Raw genomic sequence first — 22,703 nt, forward strand, 5'->3', positions numbered from 1 at the left:
TTGAAGCATCTTTTTTCCATTTTATGTTTTACTTCTGCCCCTACTGTTTCTGAGACCTCCTATATTTGAGGGCAATGCTTTTGAGTGTCTTGACCTTAGCCATTCTACCAGCTGTTTATTCAACATCAGTCCCATTGCCCTGAGTGCATGGGCCTCCATGATGTAGTCTCAGTCTTAAGCAAACATTCATTCACTTATGCAGACTCTGCCCCAGCCTAATTCTAAAAGCATTTCAAACCTGTCCTATTACTCCAGGCCTGCATGCCTCTGTGTGTCCTTTGTTTTTGCTGCTGGAAAACTTGCCTCATCTTCTTTGCAAAGGTAAACTACATCTCCTTCAAAACCAGACTATGCTTCCCTCCTTGGTAGAATGTTCTCTAGGTCCCCTATGCGGAATCACTGGCTTCTGCCTCTGTGATCTTTGTTTATCCCTAATAGCGCCTCCTATATTACTCTGGAATTACCTATTTATGTAGCAATCTCAGTCAGTCTGAGTGTAGGTACAATGTCTCTATATTCCTGTGCCAAACAGAGTAGATGTTCAAGAATTTTTTTCTTTGAACAAATGAATACATTAGACCTCTTGGTCACGAACATTTGAAATAGACACTGATGATCTCAAGAAAAAATAGATTTTCATGGATGACTACTGGGGACAAGTCATTGAGGGGTTCGAAAACCAGGTTTGGAGAAGGGGCTGGACACAGTGGAACATAAGAGGGCAAATCATCAGGGACAAATAAACTTTCCTGACCATTCATATCCTTGTATCCCTCCCCTGGGATTCTTAGGCTGGGGATAGCCTCCTGTTGACTGAGTATGTGTCAATGCACCCTTTCTATCTGCTCACTCTATGGACAGGCTGGGATGGGGTACACCCAACCTTGTCGGCTGGTGGGGCTGGGGTAGGTACTACTTCCCACCAAGATTACATACATAAGGGGAAAGCAATTCCCTGAAAGGAAACTGAGATGTTATCAGAAGGGAAATGAAATGTGTCTAACCAAAAAAAAAAAAAAAAAAGTGACAAGTGTCTGCTATGAATGAAACTTTGCAGAGAAAGAGACCATATGATTTAAAAATCAATTTAATATTGGATGGTTTGATTACCAGCAAATTCACTTGTGACATTTAACACCTTTATTTATTTTCCTTGATGAACTCAGAGCTCTTGCATAAATTTAATAATGTGTTATGTATCCCCTGGGTGTCTGATTTACTGACTTGAGCTGAATGACTGAACTCAATGCAAAAAGAGCTTGCAAACTTTGCCTATGGCTTTCCAGCCATGAAGGAACTAAGCTCTCATGCTCCCTGGAGAAGCTAAAAATTCTAAAATGAAGTGCCCTCTGCTCTGGTTTCTGCTTTTCAGCATTTCTCTTCTGCTTTAACATACTTCTGCTGTTTTAAAATTAAATCTAAGAAACTCATTCCATATTTTTCTTCATCTGCTTTTGAAAGTGAATGTTATGGATTTATGGTTTGGGGTTCTTTGATGTTAGAGTAGCAAACTATGCTTGCTTCACTTGTTTTTGTTTCTTTTTTTTTATATCTATGAAGCTTTGATAATTTGATTTATTAAAACACCACAGTCAATGTAGGGGAACTGACACCATTTGCATTGTTGGAAAGCATCAGGCATTAATTCCCTATGGAGAGCTTATGTCTGTTATTATGTGCCCCCTCCTTTCCGGTCCTTGGGGAACTTTGGCATTGAGCAACATCTCAAACTATACCTCAAGGGTATTTATTTCTAGGACAATTCAAGATTTTAAACTTGTATCCCATGACCCTCATTTATATTTAGTAACTGCTAAGATGTACACAGTGCTCCGCTAGTTCTTCTTATCAAAAAGCAGAAATGCTCCTTCCTCTTCCTTCATAGTGGTTGTGGATCTGATGTATTAAAATGTGTGTTTTATATGGTATCCCTTTAAATGTAGCAGGGGTTTGGAACTTGCTGAAGCTAGAGGGTGATTATCTTTAGCATACTGGTATACATTGTGGGTTGCTGAGGAGGAGCAGTGATGACAGGGCCAAAATAATCCTTGCTACAAGGCGGGGGTGTGTCTCTGTCCTCAGTTTCTATCAGAAATGGGGGGAGGCAAGTGGGGAGAAGGCAAGAAGGGGAGAGGGAAAGAGAGAGAGAAAGAGAATAGGAAAGCTTTAGCCAGAGTGGAAAGCCTGGATGAGCAGACTCTCCGAAGAGTTTAAAACCATAGAAAAAATGTGAGAGTTGGAAGAGTGCCTAGATGTGTTCACTACAGCTCCCTCTATAACATCATTGGGTTTCAAAGAAAGTAACCCTCAAGTGCTACTATTTAATGAATATGTGTGCAGATGGGGGGATATTATAAGAATAGGATAGGGCATCTTTCAGGTAGCTGAGGAATAGAAAAAAATCCAGGTCACATGGAAACCAGAACTGCGAAGTTAGAAACCAGGGGCATTCTGTCTCTCTTCATTTGTCAGGGATTGCATAATTTTCTTCTCAAGATTGGCTATTCGACAAACAGTATGGTATAGTCTATTTTTAGTTTCCTCACTCAACAAAAAAATAGACAGTCAATTAGATGTGTGAAATACAAAAAGTCATGGTCTAAAAATGCAAATTAAGCTGTGATGTGACATTTTGAACTGTATTGACTTAACCTTGTACTTAACCTTGGTATTAGGAATATTCTCCTTATTGTGACACAGGTTTAATAACATAAGATTTATAATTTCTTCCTAATGGATCCATTCATACTACCCAAATGACAATATAATTCTACTAGTAATACAATTGTTTTTAATTTTTGAAAGAATTGTATTTTTGAAAATAGTTATGGAAGACTTATGTTGCAACCCTAACAAAATAATAATAATAGTAGTAGTAGTAGTAGTAGTAGTAGTAGTAGTAATGGATTTAGGTCAGTATGTAAATTTTTTTAATTTTGTTTTGTTTTTTATTGTTTTAGTCACCATACAGTACATCATTAGTTTTTTATTAAGTGTTCTATGATTTATTGTTTGCATATAGTACCCAGTGCTCCATGCAATCCATGCCTCCTTAATACTCACCACCTGGCTCCCCCATCCTCCCACCCCCCTCCCCTCTAAAAGTTTCTGTTTGTTTCCCGGAGTCCATAGTCTTTCATGGTTCATCTCCCACTTTTATTTCTCCCCCCTTCATCATAGACCAATGGAACAGAATAGAGAGCCCAGATATGGACTCTCAATAGTCAACTAATCTTCCACAAAGCAGGAAAAAATATCCAGTGGGAAGCAGACAGTCTCTTCAATAAATGGTGCTGGGAAAATTGGACGACAGCTATGTATAGAAGAATGAAATGCAACCATTCTCTTACACCATACACAAAGATAATATGACTTCTATTGAAATTCTTACTACATGACAGGCACTGTGCTAAGTGCTTTAGACAGATTATTGCATTTAATCTTCAAACAATCCTACAGGGTATTATTATTATTCCAATATTTTCAGATGAAAAATTAAGGCACAGAGAAATCAAGTAATCAAGTCACACAACACTAAAGTGGTAGAGTTTATTCTAAGCCTCAGGCTTTCCCATTATGATATATTGTTTCCGGCTAGGCTCTATTATCCCCATCAAGAATGAATGATAGTCACATAATCATGGTAAATGCTCTTTGGATTTTTAAAAGAGTCTTTCTATAAAGCATGTAAAACTTGATTATAAATCCAAAAAACCTTGGGCACATACAGATAATATAGAAGGAAGCTAGGGGAAAGAGGGAGGAAGAGAAGGAAAAAGAGTACTTACTTCCTCATATTTCCCAGAGGAGGAGAGACTGTTTAATGTTACTGCATCAAAAGAACTATATTTTTAAAATGATAAAAATAGGGCTGCCTGGGTGGCTCAGTGGGTTAAAGCCTCTGCCTTCAGCTCAGGTCATGATCCCAGGGTCCTGGGATCGAGCCCCGCATCGGCATCAGGCTCTCTGCTCGGCAGGAACCCTGCTTCCCTTCCTCTCTCTCTTCCTGCCTCTCTGCCTACTTGTGATCTCTGTCTGTCAAATAAATTTAAAAGAAAATCTTAAAAAAAAGATAAAAATTGTTAATAGAACTAAAAATAAAAGGTTAACAAAAGTCAGAAGAGAGTTTAATATAAACGAGCCCATTTTTTTTTTATTTTTCAAAACATCATTCAATAGATAAATCAGAAACAGTACAAACATGTTAGTTGAGTTACGTAGATGACTACCAGAAAACACAAAACTATAAACAAATAGATGAGAAACAGTTATCTGTGAAAAGTGGCCAGGCCAGGAGTGTGGATCATGGAGTGAGATTTTTTACTTTTGATTTTATATGTTAAATGATTATTTCCATGTGCCCATATTATGTTTTATAATAAGAACCATGCCCATACTTCTCACTCAGTAAGTCCACATCTAGGTTTCCCTCCCAGAAGAATGCTCATGATGTACATTATAGACGTGGCTCTAAGGGAAATGAGGGAGTTCCTCCAAGTCTAGAAGGTGTGCCAGGTAAACACCACACCCCGATGGTCTGGGGTCTCTCTATAGCTATCTGAATGTATTTATTCCCCCACCTATCCCAAGGTGCAGCCCAGAGATAAGAGCAAACAAGGACCCTTGTGTCTGAATTTCTCACCCTCTTTTCTCTTTTATATTTACTTCTGGATGAGAGGGCAGAGTGGGTTCCACTTCCTTTTCCAGTCTGTGTATTACCTTTCTGACCCAGGGCACAATAAGCCTCACAGCTTGGCCTTAATGACAGATGGGCTGCAGGAAGGGAAAGCAACCTACCAAAAAGAATGCATGATATGGGGAGATAATTCAAAAGCATTATCCCCCTTACATATATACACACATACGGAAAGGTCTGGGAGGATACAGGTCACTTTAATAGCAATGGGCACGTCTAGGGAGATGAGTTCAGAGGGATGAAGTATTCATGTATGACACAGGTAATTGATTGTTTTTGTTCTTGTTGCTATGGATATTCGTTAAGAGCTGTAATTTATTTTACCCATTGTAATCATCACAATAGCCCAGAAAAAATAGTTTTTTCTCTATTTTTTTTAAATTAATAGACTTTATTTTTAGGGCAGTTTTAGGTTTATGGAAAACTTGAACAGAAAGTACAGTGAGTTCTCACTTACCTACCCTGTCTCCCCAGTTTCTCTTATTATTAACATCTTGCCTGAGTGGGGTACCTCTGTTACAATTGATGAGCCAATACTGTACGTTATTATGAACTAAAATCTCTAGCTGACACTAGGGTTCACTCTTATGTTTGAGATCCTATGAATTTTGACAAATGTATGACCCATGTCCACCATGATAGTATCATACAGAACAATTTCACTGTCCTATAGATCCCCTGTGCTCACCTACTCATCCCTCCCCCTAATTGATTTTTTGAAAAATCCGTGTCGTCCTGATTCCCATAGTGTTCCCACTTGCCCTTGACGTGAAATCCAGTCCACTGCACCTGTTCTTCTCATTACTGATTCCGCTCTCGGTGATAATAGCATGTGAGTGGTCTTCGAGCACATCATATCCTGCTACTACCGCCACTTGTCAGGGGAAAACCCAGACAGGATGAGATCCACATTCCCAGCTGTCCCTGTCTTCCAAGGAAGAGAAACCCTAAACCAGTAGCTAAAGAGTGAAACCAGATATCCCAGGGAAGGGGTAGGGGGTGTCAGGTCTCTGGTGGTCTGAAAGAGGCACCAAGCCAGAAGCCCAAAAGTGCTGGGAAAACCAGCAAGAGATGTAGATAGTGCTGGGTAAGATCCCAGGTACCGTGGAGAAGGGGCCTCAAATAACAGGACTTAGGATTTGAGACAAACCCTTACTGCAGTCAGTAAGTACGGCTTCCTGGATAAAACCCTATCCTGATTTCCAAGGTTAGCATTGGGTGGCATGTAGGGGAGAATTTCTTGTGCAGACAGCCGAGAATGAGGCTGGATTTCTCTAGGCAGTGATTTTTCAAACATTTTTAGCATGACCTACAGTAAAAAAATCTATTTCATATCGACATCTAGTGTACACAGGCAGTGCACACATTGTGCATATACAAACACACTGTCAACAGTACTGGCATCACCTGGGAACTTGCTAGAAATGTGAAATATGGAGCTCACATTTGGCCTATTAAATCAAAATTGGCATTTTAATAAGGTTTCCAAGTAATCATGGTGCATATTAAGATTTAAGAAGCCCTGCTCCAGGGGACCTCAAGCTCAAAGATGAATAAACCCCAGATGATTTCATTCCATGGGTTTCTTCCATCTGAGACCAGAGCCCTTAGGAAATTGGCTAAATACTACAGCCTGGGATCTTGTATTCCACCCCCTCAAGACTCCATCACGTCATCACGATAATAACTGAATTGTATTACAGAGTTAAGTGTGTGCCAAGTGCCCTTCTAGTGCTGTGAGTGTAGAAACTCTTTTAATTCTCATAACAACCTAATAAAGTAGGTTCCATTATTTCACATTTTATATATGAGATAATTGAGGTACAGGAAGGTTAAATAAATTTCCCAGGTCACACAGCTAATAAATGGGGAAATAAAACTACTGAAAGTGATAGAAAAGGGTCCACAGATTTCTGCAAGATGGAAAGTGGGTGGGACAAGGCTATTAAACGAAACAGGTGGAGAAAACTTGAGATCCCGTCTATTCTCCCCACTGGAGTTAGTCTACTAACAAAATCGCTGAGAGGCTCTGTGCTTAGAATCAGCAAGTATGACCAAGGATCAAGGTGATAACTAGAGCAAACACCAGACACCCCTCCTGTTGGTACACCCTGATCATCTCCCACCCCTTTAGGGTAGAGAGCCCACACAGCTGACACTTACCCAGGGCAAAAAAAATAAGTCTGCCAGCTCTGCTCCAAAAATTTTGAACTGGTCATCTGGGGGAAGATGAAGACCTCCCATATAGATACAGTTCTTCTTATCATTTGGACATATGGGAGCTCCCCCAGCTTAACAATTGGTCAAAATTTTATAGAGAGCCAAACTGTTAAGTATGAGGGTAAAAACATTTCAGGTATGTGAGGATGTAGAAGATCTATCTCCCATGCCCCTTCTGTGGACGTTACTTAAGGATATACTCCAGCAAAATAAGGGAGCAAACTAAGGAAGGAGACATGCAATCAATAAACAGCTCTGTTGCAGGAGAGCAGGGGTAGACAAAAGGTTCTAGGATGAGAATAGCATAGCAGGCCCAGAGGGCAAGTCCAGAGTGGTGCAGGAGAGTTTTGGAGGGACAAAGCCAACTCACTCGGTATAAAGGATGGGCAAAGAAAGTTTGGGGAAAATTTGGGAATATGATAATAGAAAACAAAATGAAAAGAAGAAAGATAATAAGGAATTTCAAGGGCTCAGGGAAAGTATACAAGTGCCTCAGTCAACTAAACATGACCCAATTTAAAGCTAATTGTCAGAAAAGGGACTCCATTAGTCCTTGATGCTATGAACATTCTACTTAAGGTGGCGCTAGGTTGGTTCCTCTGGGGCCCGCAGGGAGGGAATGTGATTCCAGCACCCTGTTTTTCCAGGCACTGAACAATATATAAATAGTTATAAATGTGTAAATACCTTTCACTGGAATCTGACTTTAGAGTCACCTTATGAATAAAGTAGAGAAAAGTTAACAGAGATTATACAGAATATATCAATAATTTTGTCCATGTTTACCTTGCAAAATGTAGCTGACAGAAGGTAGAGTGTAGAAGAAAGGAAGGCAGACAGAATGGAATGATAATTGCCTCATTTTTATATAGCAGAGAGTCAAGGAATGCTGCTTGAAGTGAATAGAAGCTTGTGGAAATGTATTTTGGGAGGGCAATTTGGCCATATATGGAAACAAGCTGTTGAAGATGCCCTCCCCATCCCATGCCCCAGTAATTCTCCTAGAGGATCTCTCATATGCCACACAGGAGAGTCACTATAATGTTGCTCGGAAAGGTTCAAAGTAATCAGGCTATATTAAGATGCAGGACTATGTAGAAGTTAAGAGAGAGGACTCTGAAGCTAGATGTTCATGTATTAGCTGTCGAGATTTCAGGAATGTGATTTGTCTCCCGTGCCTCAGTTTTCCCATAGAAAATGAGATCACTATGAGATATTAGTTAAGCAGTGTAAAGGACTGAGAGCAGTGCCGGGCAGACAGTAGGCACTCAATGTTGGTGTTGCTATTGCTATCGTTATTTTCCATCAACAAGACCTGAACAAAGACACTGCGGTACGAATTCATGGGGTGGAGGTAGCAGGCAAAACGAAAGGACTATAGCTTATGCATGTTAACGGATACATTTTGAAAATGCCAAATTGAATGAAAAAATCAAATCATAAAATAAAATGTTCAGAGTAGTCATATGGCCTCTGTACATTAAAAAAAGGAAATAATACATATTATTTATGAATCCATACACACACATATGTGTGTGTGTGGATTAAATATAGATATATTAAATATATAAATATATATAAATATATATACATACATTTAAGAGGTAACAGAGGTGTTACAGTCTCTATATTCTTATATTTCATAATAAACATTTAAGATACAAAGTGAAGTTGTTAGAATAAGAAATAGTGAGGTAGCACTTTGTATAAAGTTTAAAATTTCAAAGTAACATAAATGAATAAGAATGTGAATATTAAATACTGAGAGGAGGAGGAGGAGGAGGGAAGAAGAGGTATGAGACCCTGTTCATCTTTTGCATTAGAGGGTCAGTAACTACTAAATAAAATTGATAAACGAAGAAATGGGGGTCCAACCATACTATCTACACCGATCTCTAGGTACTGGATCACTAGTGCATTGGTGGCAAGAAAGTGCCCTTCCTTGTGACCATCGTGCGCAACATCCAATGGGATGTTTCACACATAGTAGATGCTCCACCAGTATGTTCCGTTTCGATTAAATAATCTAAATATTAGTCTTGCTAGTTTGCAGTCTCACACAAGTAAGCCAAACACAGCTGTGCAGCCTTAGGGTGCTGAGGTGACCCTCAGCTGACCGCAGTACCCACGAGCACCCCCCCTCCCACTGCCTCCCCATCCCTGCGCCTAAGCCGCCAAGTGCACAAATCTTTTAATATCCCTCCGCACTCCACATTGCTCATGATCTGAAACCTTGTCAAAAAGATTTGAAGAAAAGTGGGAAAGAATTAAGATCCACAGAAAAAGCTCTTGAAACGTGGAGTGGAAAAACTGACACAAAATAACCCATGACAGCCCTAGCCAAAGGGGGTGGTTATTACAACCCAGCCCCACTAACGGCGAGAACGAGGCATTTCTGCCCAGGTGAGGAGAGAGCCAGCAGTCCCCCGATATTCACAGCGCCAGAGATTTTTCCAAATCCCACTTCAAATCTTGTAATCCCTTCAGTCCTTAACTGCTGCAAGATGACATCATCTGTTCCTGCGTCTCAGACAGCGGCTCGCCATTTCGGCCTGAGAGCACTGTTGTGGTCTCGCAAGCATGGGGCTTTCAGGCTGACTTAGAAAACCCAGCCGCACATGGAAAAACACAATTTTAAAAAATTATGATCTCTTTTTCCCCTTTATAAATGGATGTCGTTAGCTGTGGCTCTAAGCGAGGGCAGAACTGTCCTGCCTCACTGAAGGGTCCGTGGATTGTTTTTCAATATTGTTGAAGGCCTGGCTTTTCCTCTTGCAGAGAGACTGTAACTATGGTATCATCAGAAGGTTTAGGAGTGTCCATTTTCAGGGATCTGCCTCCCTGAAAAGCCATAAAATAAGGGAAACAAAAAATAAAAGGAAACAGTAGTAAATAAGCATGCTCAAATCTAGGTACGGCTGCTACCTGTTTGAGTTATTTAAAGTTCCCTAGTTCGAGGCACAGGATTTTGGGGAAATAGATTTTCCTTTCTCTCCATATTTCCTCTTCATTCTGTCTGTGTCTGTTTGTCTCTTTACATCACTGATGTGTGTCTATCACACATCAGTGGGTGGGTGGCACGGTGATTTGGAAGCTCTGGTTAATGTAGAGGGCTCATTCATTCATTCATCAGGCATTTCATGAGCAGCTGCTACCTGCCAGACACTGTGCTAAGTTCTGAGTATGTAAGGATATAGGAGATACAGCACCTGTCCTTGGATCTTAACAATATAGTGATGGGAACAGTCTTCTAACAGATCAATGACAACATGTTAAGAGCAAAGACAGAGTCAAGTGCTCCGTGAGCAGAGGAGGGAGGAACTCACTGTGCTGAGATAACATTTCCCAGTTGTTTCAGAGAACCACCCTGGTATAAATATTTTCTGAGCCATAAAATATCTTTTCAGTTCACTCTGAGTTAGTTTTGCAGTGTGGAGTTTTCAGTGGAATGAGGAGCCGTCTTTCTGTGCCAAAACTTACCCTTATGTCAGGGGGAGAGGGGTGGATAAAGAAAAGCACAGGGAGAGAGGCGAGGGGAGGAGGACCTTGGCTTCTTGCCTGCCAAGGGACTAGCACATTTAAATTCCCTGGCGCTGTTAGTGAATCATTAGGTTGTTAAGAATTTTGGATGCGTGTGCATTTGTGTGTGAGCGTATGTGTGCTTAATTGTCGACTTTGCTAAAACTCCTTCCTTACCTTCTTTTCTCCCTCCCACTTCTTTTTAAAACAAGAAATCACAAAGACGAGGAGGGGTCTTGCTTCAATGTCCTTTTGGTGGATGGAACCATCATATTGTAACATTCATCTGAATTGTTAGGAAATCTACATTCTAAAGTCCATAAAATCCCATCCATGCCTCAGCAGGGATGGGAGAACATACAGTTGCCAAACTTCACACTCCCCCAATCCCTGCTAAATTTGGACCTAAGTGCAAAGAACCAGGGTCCTGCACTCATTTATAGCTGGCAAAATATAGCAGCCTGGTTTGTGAAAAAGGACTTCATGGCCATCACAAGCTCTTAGAGTGTCACGTGGCGATGAGTTTAATGTAAATTGATCTGAAACATCTGGATCAAATTTCCTCTCAAACAAACAGGGTTATGAAAATTGGTGGGCAAAGAAATATCTTCTGGCCAGAGGCATTTTGAGTTATTCCTGAACCCAAAGTGTCTGCAACGATGGTTTAAGATGGGGACACCTTGAGGCTGCTCTGCTGCTTCTCCCAATACCTGAGGCTATGGCAAATAGGAGTGGAGCAAAAAGGACTGATCACACGAGCCACGATCTTTGTGAAGCAAAAGTGAGAGGAATTAATTCATTTAACAACTGTTTATTGAGCACCTACTAAAAGCCAGCTCTTATACTGGGTAAATATCAGGGGATACCCAGTGTCAGGGGATATTGTGGGAAGCAAGAAGGACCCAGACCCGGCCCTCTGGGCCTTGCAGTTTAGAGACAACTTCGAGGCACATGTCACACAGGTAGCTAACTCTGAACCTGGTGGTTGTTCCAGGTGCGGTGGGAACTCAAAGCAGCCTAGTGAGTCACCAACTGAGTGTGTGTGGATTGAAGGAGTGTCTCCAGAAAAGTGGTCTTTGTGCCAAGCCCTTCAGAGTGTCTGGGCGGCTGCTGATCTCCTCAGAGCCAATCTCAATGTTTGGTACCGGGCAGGAGCTCAAGAGGTATTTGTCTGATGATGGCTTCTTCAAACAAATGTGGAGAGGAGAGTTAAACAGATGAGAGAGGGAGAGTGTTTGGGAGGAGCGAAGAGTTCATGCCCAAGGTGGGGGATGAACAGGAAGTTTGGTCGGCTGGGGAGTGGAGAGGAAGGAAGGAGCCTGGGGGAAGGATGGTTCTTCATATTAGAGGGTCTTGTAAGCCCAGTTAAAGGTTTAGACTTTATCTTAAAGACAGTGGGACATCCTTGAAGAATTCTAAGCAGAGAGATGACATGGTCAGATTTTTATTTGGGGGAAGATCTCTGTTGGATACATGTGGAGAATGAACTCACAGAAAAATTCTAGTTCTAGGAGGCTGCTGTCGTGGTCTAATGGGAATGAGATGGTGGAGACGAGATGGCCTAGGGTGGGACAGTGGGGAAGAGAAGTGCTGGATGGGCTCCAAAGACATTGAGGAGGCAAAATCAGGGAGGTTCAGTAATATTGGAAGGTAGGGGGTGAGGGAAACTCCTTGAAGGGGCCCACCCTGACACAAAGATTTGCTGGCTAGTGCTTCATTAAGGAAGTGCTCCTGAGGGGGAACAGCAGAACAGGGAAGGGAAAGAAGCTAGCAAATATGACTTTTGGGCAGAATCTCACAGAGGGTACATTGTCCTGACTCCATGGGGAAATTCTAACTTATGTCAAGCCATTATAGTTCATTTACTTATTTATACCAAACTTGTTCCATATAGGATTTAAGGTACACTCTAAAGATATATAAAATACAATAAGATTGCATAAATATCTGAGAAAAGTAGAAAGAAAATGGAAGAGGAGCATAAGAAAGAAGCCAGGACTAGGGCTAAAATGTGTGCTCTGATCAACATGCTTCCCTAGCATGGGCCACATGCTTGGCTATAATGTGAAAGGGAAACTCGGTCAATTACGCAATCTGGCGTGCAGAAAATAAATGCCAGCTTCACAAGTGCAATTTCTTTACACTAGCATAGGATGGGAGATTCTTCCAGAGTTTTTATAAAGAGGTCATGGTATGATTTTACAAGTAACCTTTCTTCAGGAAAAAATAAAAAGCTTCTTCTTCAGGAAAAAAAAAAAACCACCAAATTTCATGAGTATTTTAAAAATAAGGATCTCAAAAGAGACAGATGGCGTGTTGCCAAAAATGCAATTTCGCACAGTCCACCTGTTGGGGGATGGATATGTTGTGTAGTAGATTCACCACCAGTTCTCATCTGCTTTTGTTTGATCCAGGGGTAGATTTTAGAATACCTTATAAACCATTGTTTGAGAAACAGTAGAAACAGTAGATGTCCCCCTGTTGATGATTGGTCATAGATGTCCCCCTCCATTGTACCTGTCCCCCTCTACCGCAGATGTCCCCTCCATTGCAGATGTCCTCCTGGCTCCTTATAGTTGAATGCCTGCTAAGTATTGACTCACGGTGCACTTGAATTTCCTTCTTTATTTTCAGTCTTGGTTGCAGTCACTCTCTATTTCCAATTGCAGACAGACCTCTGTGACTTAGTAGACATTTGTTCTGAGATTTGCTGTAACATCTCTTTGTAAAAACTGAGGGATCAAATAAAGATGTGGACATGAATCAGCAGCCATACTACCTGTGGTTAGAGGTGAGTCAGGGGCGTGCAGTTTGGGAGGCATCGTGTCCTCAGACATGGCTTTGAAACTAATGTGTAAGTTGATGAGCTCCCAAGGCCAAAGTCTCTACTCCCTATGGCACAGTCGTCATAGTTTCAGGCTGGAAAAACATTTTCGAGGAAGTATATCCCGAAGTCCATCTCTATAAGCAATCTATGATTGATTCGGGGTCTGGCTTGATGTGCCCTGCCTATACCATAATTATGGGTGAATAAACTTAGACTGATCTTTAAACGGTTCTGGAGCTAGTCTTCCCATGATCCCTCATTTAATCAGTGTTTTAAAATCATCTGTCATGACCCATGTAGGGAGTGACCTGTGACCCATAGATTTGGGGCTATTGTCCTGACTTTCTGAGGCTAATAGAGATGAGTCAGCTGGTATCCAGGAGTCAGCTGACATCCAGGTCTCTTCTCATATGGTTATCTTGGGGGAATGTACTTCCTAAGACAAATAACCCACTAAATGGCACAGTGCAGGTATTTCCCATTGATTTTGTCTATGAAAATAACTCTTGGGTTTACCCCTCCTTCTCATGTCCTCTATCTCCCAAATCCAAAATATTGTGACTTTCCCTGTTTGCTTACAGCCTGGTGTTAAGCTCTCCCATCCAATTCATCTTACACACAATAGCTAGATTTTTTGCGTTTCTTTCTAAGAAATCACTTCTATCACATCACTTTTCTGCTCAAGAATTTAGGTAGTTCTCAATTTCTGATCATGCTGAGCTCAGATTTCTCTGACTTTCAGCATCCTCCATAATCTAGTTCTACCATACATTTCCACTTTATCAACTAATATCCCTTTTCTCCTCTGAATTACCATAGCATTTCATTCATTTTTCTCCTATAACACTTGTCACTTAAAAAATCATACTAGTCTATGTTTATATCATCTCAATTTTTGTTCTATATATCAAATGCATATCCAGTTTAGAATTGTGATGTCTTATATCTTATATATCTGATCTTAAATATATTAAATATCTTATATATCTGATATATATCTTATATATCTGATATTTTAATATATCAAAACTTCTGTCATTGGGACACCTGGGTGGCTCAGTTGGTTAAATGTCTGCCTTTGTCTCAGGTCGTGATCTTGGGGCCCTGTGATCAAGTCCTGCATTGGACTCCCTGCTCTGCAGGGAGTCTGCTTCTCTCTCTGTCTGCTGCTTCCCCTGCTTGTGCTCTCTCTCTGACAATTAAATAAATAAATATTTAAACAAACAAACAAAAAACTTTTGTTATTTTGTTATGACCCTACTTTTCACTAGTAATCTTTTTTTTCCCCCTGAGAATCTTTTTGGTATGATAGTAAAACAGACATACCAACTTTCTTTTGGCTTATGTGCTCAATAGATGTTTTCTACCCATTTACTTTCAACCTTTTTATGTCTTTATGAATCTCTATGAACTGTGTGTACTTGGATTTCCTTCTTATACTTATTTTGATTACCAATATATTTACTTTTATTTTTATCCCCTTATTTTATGCCGTCTATTTGTCCTGTCCTCTTTGTTGCTTTATTTTCCCTCCTAATAACCTTACGTTTGGATTGAATTTATATCCTTTAGATTTCTCCTTGAATAGGAATTCTTTTGTATTAAACACTCCATTTTTGTTAGTCTGAGCGTGTCTTTATTTCTTCATACTTATTCTTGGTAGATAGGTTTTCTGGGTATAAAAATTTTAGATTGACTTAAATTTTTCCTGCATATTAAAAATATTCCAGGGGGCACCTGGGTGGCTCAGTGGGTTAAAGCCTCTGCCTTCGACTCAGGTCATGATTTCAGGGTCCTGGGATTGAGCCCTGCATTGGGCTCTCTGCTCCATGGGGAGCCTGCTTCCTCCTCTCTCTCTCTCTGCCTGCTTCTCTGCCTACTTGTGATCTCTGTCTGTCAAGTAAATAAATAAAATCTTTGAAAAAAATAAAAATATTATTCCATTGTCTTTTGCCTTTCATTTTACCCCTGAGCACTACTTGCTCCTTTTTATTTGTCCTGTTTTTTTCTCCAGGTGTTTTTACAACTTTCTTTATGTCTTTGATTTCATTATGATGTGTGTAGATACATTTTTCTGGTTATTTATCTCAATAAAGATTCCTTGGCTTTTTGGATATCAGATTTAAGATTTTTTTTGGTAACTCTTGAAATAATTGGAACTCCTATTAGACTTATGGTAGACTCTCAATTTATCTGTGTTTCTTAGCTACTTCTTCACATTTTCTATTTTGTGTATGTGTGTCCTTGGGCTAGCTTCTGGATGTCATCAAATCCTTTTTCCAGTTTACCAATTATCTTTTTGTGTTTTAATCTGCTAGTTAACATATGCACTGGATTTTTGACTTCTAGAAATTCCATTTTTATAATTCTCTGTACTATGCTCATATTTTCAATTCTGTTATTTCTTAAAACATATTAAATCCATTTTATATTCTGTATCTAGTCATTTCAGTACCTGAAGTCTCCCTAAGTCTAATTCTGCTGGCCCTCCTTCATGGAGCTCTGTTTATGATTTGTCATGTGTGGCTGTGAGTTTATGTTCTCAATACTTTGTCTATAGGAATTCTTTGAAACCTGAGTTGTGGGTGATGAGTCCAGAAAAGATCTGTGTTTGTTCCAGTCAGTTGCCTAGGGGAAATTACTGCTTGGAATTACTTTTAACTAAATTTGGCTCTTGCAGTTTTTAGCCATAGAGATATTATGTATTCAGGTCATAAACCTGAATGAAGACTGATTCCATCCATGCCAAATTTCCTTGATATCCCCCTCTACACAATGGGCTTACTTCTAAGTCTACACTAATTCAGACATGTGGCTTATTGTGATCCCAGTGAAAGTCTGGGAAAACACTTCTCTTTAGTTCCTCAGGTTGTAAAAGTCTTCTCTTTAGTTCCTCACCTTGGCTGAGTCCTGGGCTTTATCTCCTATCTCATGTCCTGAGTAGTCATCATAATCAAAGCCCAAGGTCACCAGAGTTTGACAGCCTCCCAGAGTTCCTGCTTTCCATACAGTTTTGGTATCTGCAGATTCATTACTCTCCTTTAGTTCAGGAAATCATTTAAAATCATTGTTTAAATCATAATTTTTAAGTACTTCATCAGAGGGGCTTTTCAGACAATCGAGTTGACCATATTTCTGGAAAGTGAAGGAAGGCATTTGTATATTCTCTACATTACTAGGTTTTAAGCTCCTTGAGGGAGAATTCTTTCTAATCAGCTTTTGTGTTTTATCTTCCATGAGTATCCTCCCGGGTCCCTAACACAGTGCTTAAACAATTAGATGCTCTGATAGTTAATTTTATGTGTCAGTTTCTCATGGCTATCGTGACAGGTTTTTTGGGCAAACACCAGTCTAGATGTTGTTGTGAAGGTATTTTTCAGATGTGATTAACATTTACAACCAATAGACTTTAAGTAAAACAGATTACCCTCCATAAGGTGGGGTGGGCCTTATCAATCAGTTGGAGGCCTGAAGAATAAAAGATAGAGGTTTTCCAGAAAAGAAGAAATTCTGCCTCAAGACCACAGCATAGTTTCCTTTCCTGAATTTCTAGCCTCCGGTGTGTCTTGTGGATTTCAAACTCAAAGTCACAACATCAGTTCTTACTTAAATTTCCATACTGCCAGCTTGCCTGGTAGATCTCAGATTCACCATCCCAACAATTGTGTGAGGCAGTTCTTTAAAATAAATCTTTCTCTGTATATAAATATATCCTATTGTTTCTTTTCCTCTGGAGAATCCTAACTAATACAGATGCTCGGTAAGTATTTACAAATAACTATTAAATAAGAATACTTAAGAATAAAAGATATTTAATAAGTGCTTGTGATTTACTTGCTTGATTTATCAAAGCTTCTATGCTAAGTTTTGCCGCCCTTTTTGGGCTTGCCATTTTTAATAAAAGAGTATAATTCTATTTCTGGTATGTTCCACTTTCCATTGAGCAATAACGCTTTGGGAGATACTTCTAAATTTAGAGTCCTTTCTTCAACCTGTGATCAGTTTTGTGTGACACAGGAGACCTGTGAGCCAGTCTCAGAATTGAAAACACTGTTCAGAATGTGTAGTTTTAAGAGACATCCAGGAAAACAACCAAGGCCTCTGGGACCACACAATCTACTCTGTTCAAGGTCACAGCCCCCAAGTTCTTGGCAGATTTCACATACCATAGCTGGCCATTAAATGTATGGCTCAGGATTGGAAGCATTTCTGGGCTGTTTCTCTCCACATTTATTTTATATTCCAGATCCTAAGTACCTTTTGTTGTCAGGTTGACAAAAAACCAGAGTAAAAAAAAATTAGACAAAGCAAGCCTTACCCAATAAATAAGTAGCAGTGGTAAAGAGGGAGATATTTCCTCCTTCTAAAGGATGGAGAGCCTAGCAAATTCTACAGCTACTTCTCCAAGCTCATCATTGGTGTTTATACCCTCACAGGGAGAGCCCTTTGCTGCCTTCAGGCTCAGCGGAAGTTGGGCTGCTGAAGGGCTGGTTCTTGAGATGTTATCACGTGGATGGTTGGACGAGGCTCAATGGCAAGAATGAAAGCTTTCTGTTGTTTCGTGCAGCCTTGTGTTATGAAATTAAAATAATTTTAAAAATCATAATTCATTTAATATGGCTGTTTCTTCCTGGGAAAGACTGGAGGCCAGGCTAAGTAAGAAAGCTATTCTGGCATGTAAAAGTATGAAACTCTTGCACATGGAATGTTGTGGTCCAGGATACTTCTTTCGGGAACTCCAGACCCTTAATCTAGGAGTGGCTAGATGGGCGCACATGTTTGTAAAAACTCATCAAGCCCTATGCTTATGGTTCATGCCCTTTATTGAAAGTGAATGGTATAGCTCTAACTCCATTTAAAGAAAACAAGAAATAAGAACCTTAGAGTGTAGAGGGTGTAGTGGTGCTGAGTCCATATTTTGAGTTCCTGTGAACACTTAGAGAAGCACAAGGGGTCTCGTTCTTGCAGCTTCTGCCCTTACTGCTTCCACATGTCTTCCTGACCCCTCCCCAACCACACCAGGAACATCATTGCCTTTTCTCTTGCCACGAACCTCTTGATGGGTGTGGGAAAGGCTGGCAGCAGCCAACCTTGGACATTTAAATGAACGAAAACATCGCTCTTGTACTGTGATCACAGATGTGCCCTCCGAACGTACAGAGCTGACTCAGATCTTGGCGGGGATCTTCGACAAGCAACTTCTTCGAGAATCCCTTCTCTACTTTTTAAAAGAACCCTCTTTTATACGTTTCCAAACTTCAATCAAGCTAGAACCGATATTGTCAACCTCACGCAAGGGCAAATATAGGACCTGCCTTGGAGCCCTATGAAGATTGAATTTCGATTTTATCTTCTCTTCATTTCTCTGGCATAACTAATGTTATGTTTATGGTCAACAGACATGAATGCAGAGCTACTCTGAACCGGGACATTTCAGTCCTCAGCATGCTTACCTAGACTCTCTTTCATTTCTGTTCTCTAGTTCAATCGAGTTCATAGAAGCATTATCTACTGGAAAATGAAATTAAAACAGGCTGGACTCTCTCCAAAAAGCAAAAGTTGAAATATTTGCTAAAGGGAGGGAAAGTACAGCTAACTCACTCATCACAATCACCTTCCCATCGTTTTGCCCTCATCCGTCCTCCCCCCTCATCCTCGAACCCCCGACTCTCTTCCTCAGCCCTACGCCGTGCAGATACGCTTCACGGAAGAAAAATAAGCAAACACGAAACAGGAAGCATGGCTGAGCTACGGACTCGCCCACGGCCAGCCCTTCATCACCTTGTAGATTTAGGTAAAACATCCTTCACCCTCGGAACGATAAGCTTTGTTAAGTAAATGAACACATTCGCCAGATTTATGGGTACCCAGTGAATGCTTTTGTACATTCCAAAATGGTCACATTCACCAGACTTGTTGTCAGTATGGCTTCCAAATTCCAAATACAGTGTTTTCCTGCTCCCCCCTCTACCCACCCAAATTTCAAGGGGGGGTGGAAAAAAAGCAATAGTGGAAGCAAAGCACACACAGACATAATTTGTGGCTTTAAAAAAGTCTTAAAAATTTTTGGTTGAACCTTGGCTTTTGTTTCTGAGCCCTCAGGGTAATAATGTGAGCTTGTTTCCTCATTGAAAAAATATCATAGCCCTTGACAGGCTGGATTCTTTGATCCTCCAGTGTTGTAGTGATTTCTCCAGTGCCCCCTTCCACTCCATTCCTGCTCACCCCCCACCTAACTGGGGCTTTGTAACCTGATGCTCCATAAAGAGCATTTCCACAAGAGCATTAAGACATGTCCTCAATATTGAACCTGTCCCCCAATCACCCTCCCCCTGTTCCCAAGCCCTGTCCCCTCCCAAGGCTTCCACCATGAGGCTTGGCTGACAGAAGCTGGCTCAGCTGTTTTGAATTAGGGGCAATGGGAGGTTTCCTTGTAATATATGACTTAATCAGTGTCCCTGAAGTAAACAGTCCAAACGGAGTCTGGAAATGGCCTAAAATTGGACTTTACAAACCTCCTTTGGCTTTGGGACTGAGACCGAATTTGAGTCACTCATAGGTGTGTTTTAGGTTATCCATAGCAGATGGATAGCTGTCTTCAGACCTCCATAGTCGATGTGGTGGTTGGGTACTATTAGAGTTGTCAGCTAAAACACAGGGTGCTCAATTCTGGAGAAGTTTGAGAAAAATAACATATAATATTTTAACATCAATATCCCAAATCATGCAAGGCAACCATATTGTTATTGGCATTCCAGGAATAAGGGAGCCACGATGGGCTGCGTGTTACCTCTCTCTCTCCACTAGGGCAAGGGCCGTGAGCTTCTGTAAGCCTCCATCCGAAAACCCTGGGTCATTTTTGTTTCTGTTGGTCGGTGATTTGTCCTTAACACCAGTTTCCTGTTCCTCTCTCCTAGGTGAGAAGGTAGAGTTAGCCTCACTAGTAAGCAGGGAAGGTGCTGCTGGTGGGCCCCTGTCCCAGAAGTTAGAATGCTACAATGTTGACTATATGGATGTGAGCTGTATCTGAGAGGTTCATTACCCAACTAGGTGTATTACTTGGTGTCACTCAAAAGAATCATTACCCATCATGAAATAAAAAGTAGAAACATGCAAAATGTACATTTGAGTTGCTGTAACTTCCTCTGATCAAAATAATTGAGAGAATTGTGTCATAGTTTTCGATTTTATAACAGAGTTTCTTTATAAGTCCTACGTGTCATTGTTGTTTAGGGCCCGCATTAAAATGGCTTATGAGGAATGAGGCAGACATGCCAGAGCTCCTCTGCTGTAAGATTGAGAAAGGAGGGGCACCTGGGTGGCTCAGTGGGTTAAAGCCTCTGCCTTCGGCTCGGGTCGTGGTCCCAGGGTCCTGTGATCCAAACCTGTATCAGGCTCTCTGCTCAGTGGGGAGCCTGCTTCCTCCTCTCTCTCTCTGCCTGCCTCTCCACCTACTTGTGATCTCTGTCTGTCAAATAAATAAATAAAATCTTAAAAAAAAAATTGAGAAAGGAGTCAGGAGACTCGCGGAGCTGGTGATATTAGAATAGATTCACTACGATGGTGAGTGCTATGACTTGTGTAAGCCTGATGATTCACAGACCTGTACCCCTGAAGCAAATAATACATTATATGTTAATAATTAAAAAAAAAAAAAGAATAGATTCACTACGTAGGACTTGGGAAGCTGCCACCTGACTTTGTTCCTCAGGAGGGTTCTGAGTACATTATTTTCCCTAAGGGAATAAGAAATGCATCAGTGCAGGAGCATCTGTATTTTTTAGGTCAGTAGTTAGTGGTGGGAGATGCTGCCATGGTCCTAGAGAACCCTTGGAAAGGTACAGTTGTGAGCCCCCCACCATCTCTCTTTTCTCCTAAACCAAATTACTCTCACAGCAAACTCCCAACTTCTGGTCACACGGACATCACCCCCAAATGGCTATGCCAGTGATGAATGCCCCTGATTGCCCCCCTCCCCCCCCCCCCCCCCCCCCCCCCACTGAGAATGTCTCCTCTGTCAGGAGGCAGAGTCCTGCTAGGAGGTGTCTACCCAAGAGGGGAACATTTTGATCTCCTTAGCCAGAGATCTAGTTAGTGGACTAAACAGGAGGGGAAAAAAACAATACTCAACGCTTCTTAGATTGAGCAGAGGAAAAGGACACTCCGAATGATCTCTCATGCCAGTCAGGAAGGACAGGGCATTTGAAGATTCAAGAGATTTCTCAAGATAATACAACAGGTAGTGGGGGAGGCCTTACAAACAGTGACCGGAAGCAGATGCTGTGAGGGTGACAGATCAGGTAAGATTTGCAAGAGCCAGCAACAAGGGGACCAAGAGTGAGAATCATGGTGCAGAACACAAAAGACAAAGAAGAACCTGACTGGGCAGGACTAACTCACTCAGAAGATATAATAAGACAAAGCAAGGGAGGAAATTGTTCAAATAGTGCAGGCGACCTGCTTGCCCAGAAAGTCCATAAGGTAGGGGTGAATATATTAGCATCATCAACCCAGGAGGTAGAAACAAAGTTAGGTAAAAAGAAATACTACAAATGTCTGAGAAAAGGAGGGAAAGAAAAGGATTAAATTAAAATGGAAAACAAAGCAAGCAAAATACAGAATTTAAAATTTTATTTTTATTTATTCCTGTTCCCACATTTTATTGTATTTCCCTGGCAGACATCCCACACTCTGGTAAGTCTGGAGGAAAGGGAGGGGTTGGCAGAATAATGTTGCTTTGGGGATTTGAATCTTATTACTTGGTGCTGTTAGTGTTGGGCAGACATTTATAAAAATTACATGCTTAGTGGCAGGTCATTTTTTAAAAAAATGAATCTTGAACTTTAAATTTAGGACAAAGGTGAGGCTTCCAGAAATGAAGGAAACTGGGACAGAAGCAAAGAAAAGGTCGGGTGCCAGGGGAGCAGCAGCTGAAAAACCCTCCAGTTACCAGTAAGAGAAACCCAGCTTCCAGATCCCTAATGGAGGAGAGACGTTTATTTCCTAGAATTTGTCTTTTGGGATGCTTACTTCTCTAGGGATTTTCCATTAAATTAACATTCTTAGCCACAAGCTTAGACAATGACTAGGATTGTTTGGATGTTAGATACTGTCGTGCTTAGCTCTGCTTTTAAATTTTTTATTATTGTTTTAAGTCTCTCTTTCTCTTTGCCCTCATCTGCTCAGGAAAGTGTTGGCACATCTCACTTCCCCCAGGTGCCTGCCCACTGTTCTCTTGCCTTCTCTTACCTTCTTTGCTAGGTGAACGGAAGCGTGTTAGAGCGCCACCTATCTGAGATCTGCGCTGCTACCGCTCACGTTCTTCCCACACCGATTCTGTGCCCAGGATTAGGACCTGAGGTTCCACTGGAGAACCTCAGTGCCGGCTGCTGAACTCTCTGGGGATTCTTGCTCTTCAGGAGGGCGTCATCCTTCCTCCAA

The sequence above is a fragment of the Enhydra lutris genome, unplaced genomic scaffold (genome assembly GCF_002288905.1).
Source record: "Enhydra lutris kenyoni isolate GAN:26980312 unplaced genomic scaffold, ASM228890v2 scaffoldscaffold4, whole genome shotgun sequence".
Taxonomy (NCBI): domain Eukaryota; kingdom Metazoa; phylum Chordata; class Mammalia; order Carnivora; family Mustelidae; genus Enhydra; species Enhydra lutris.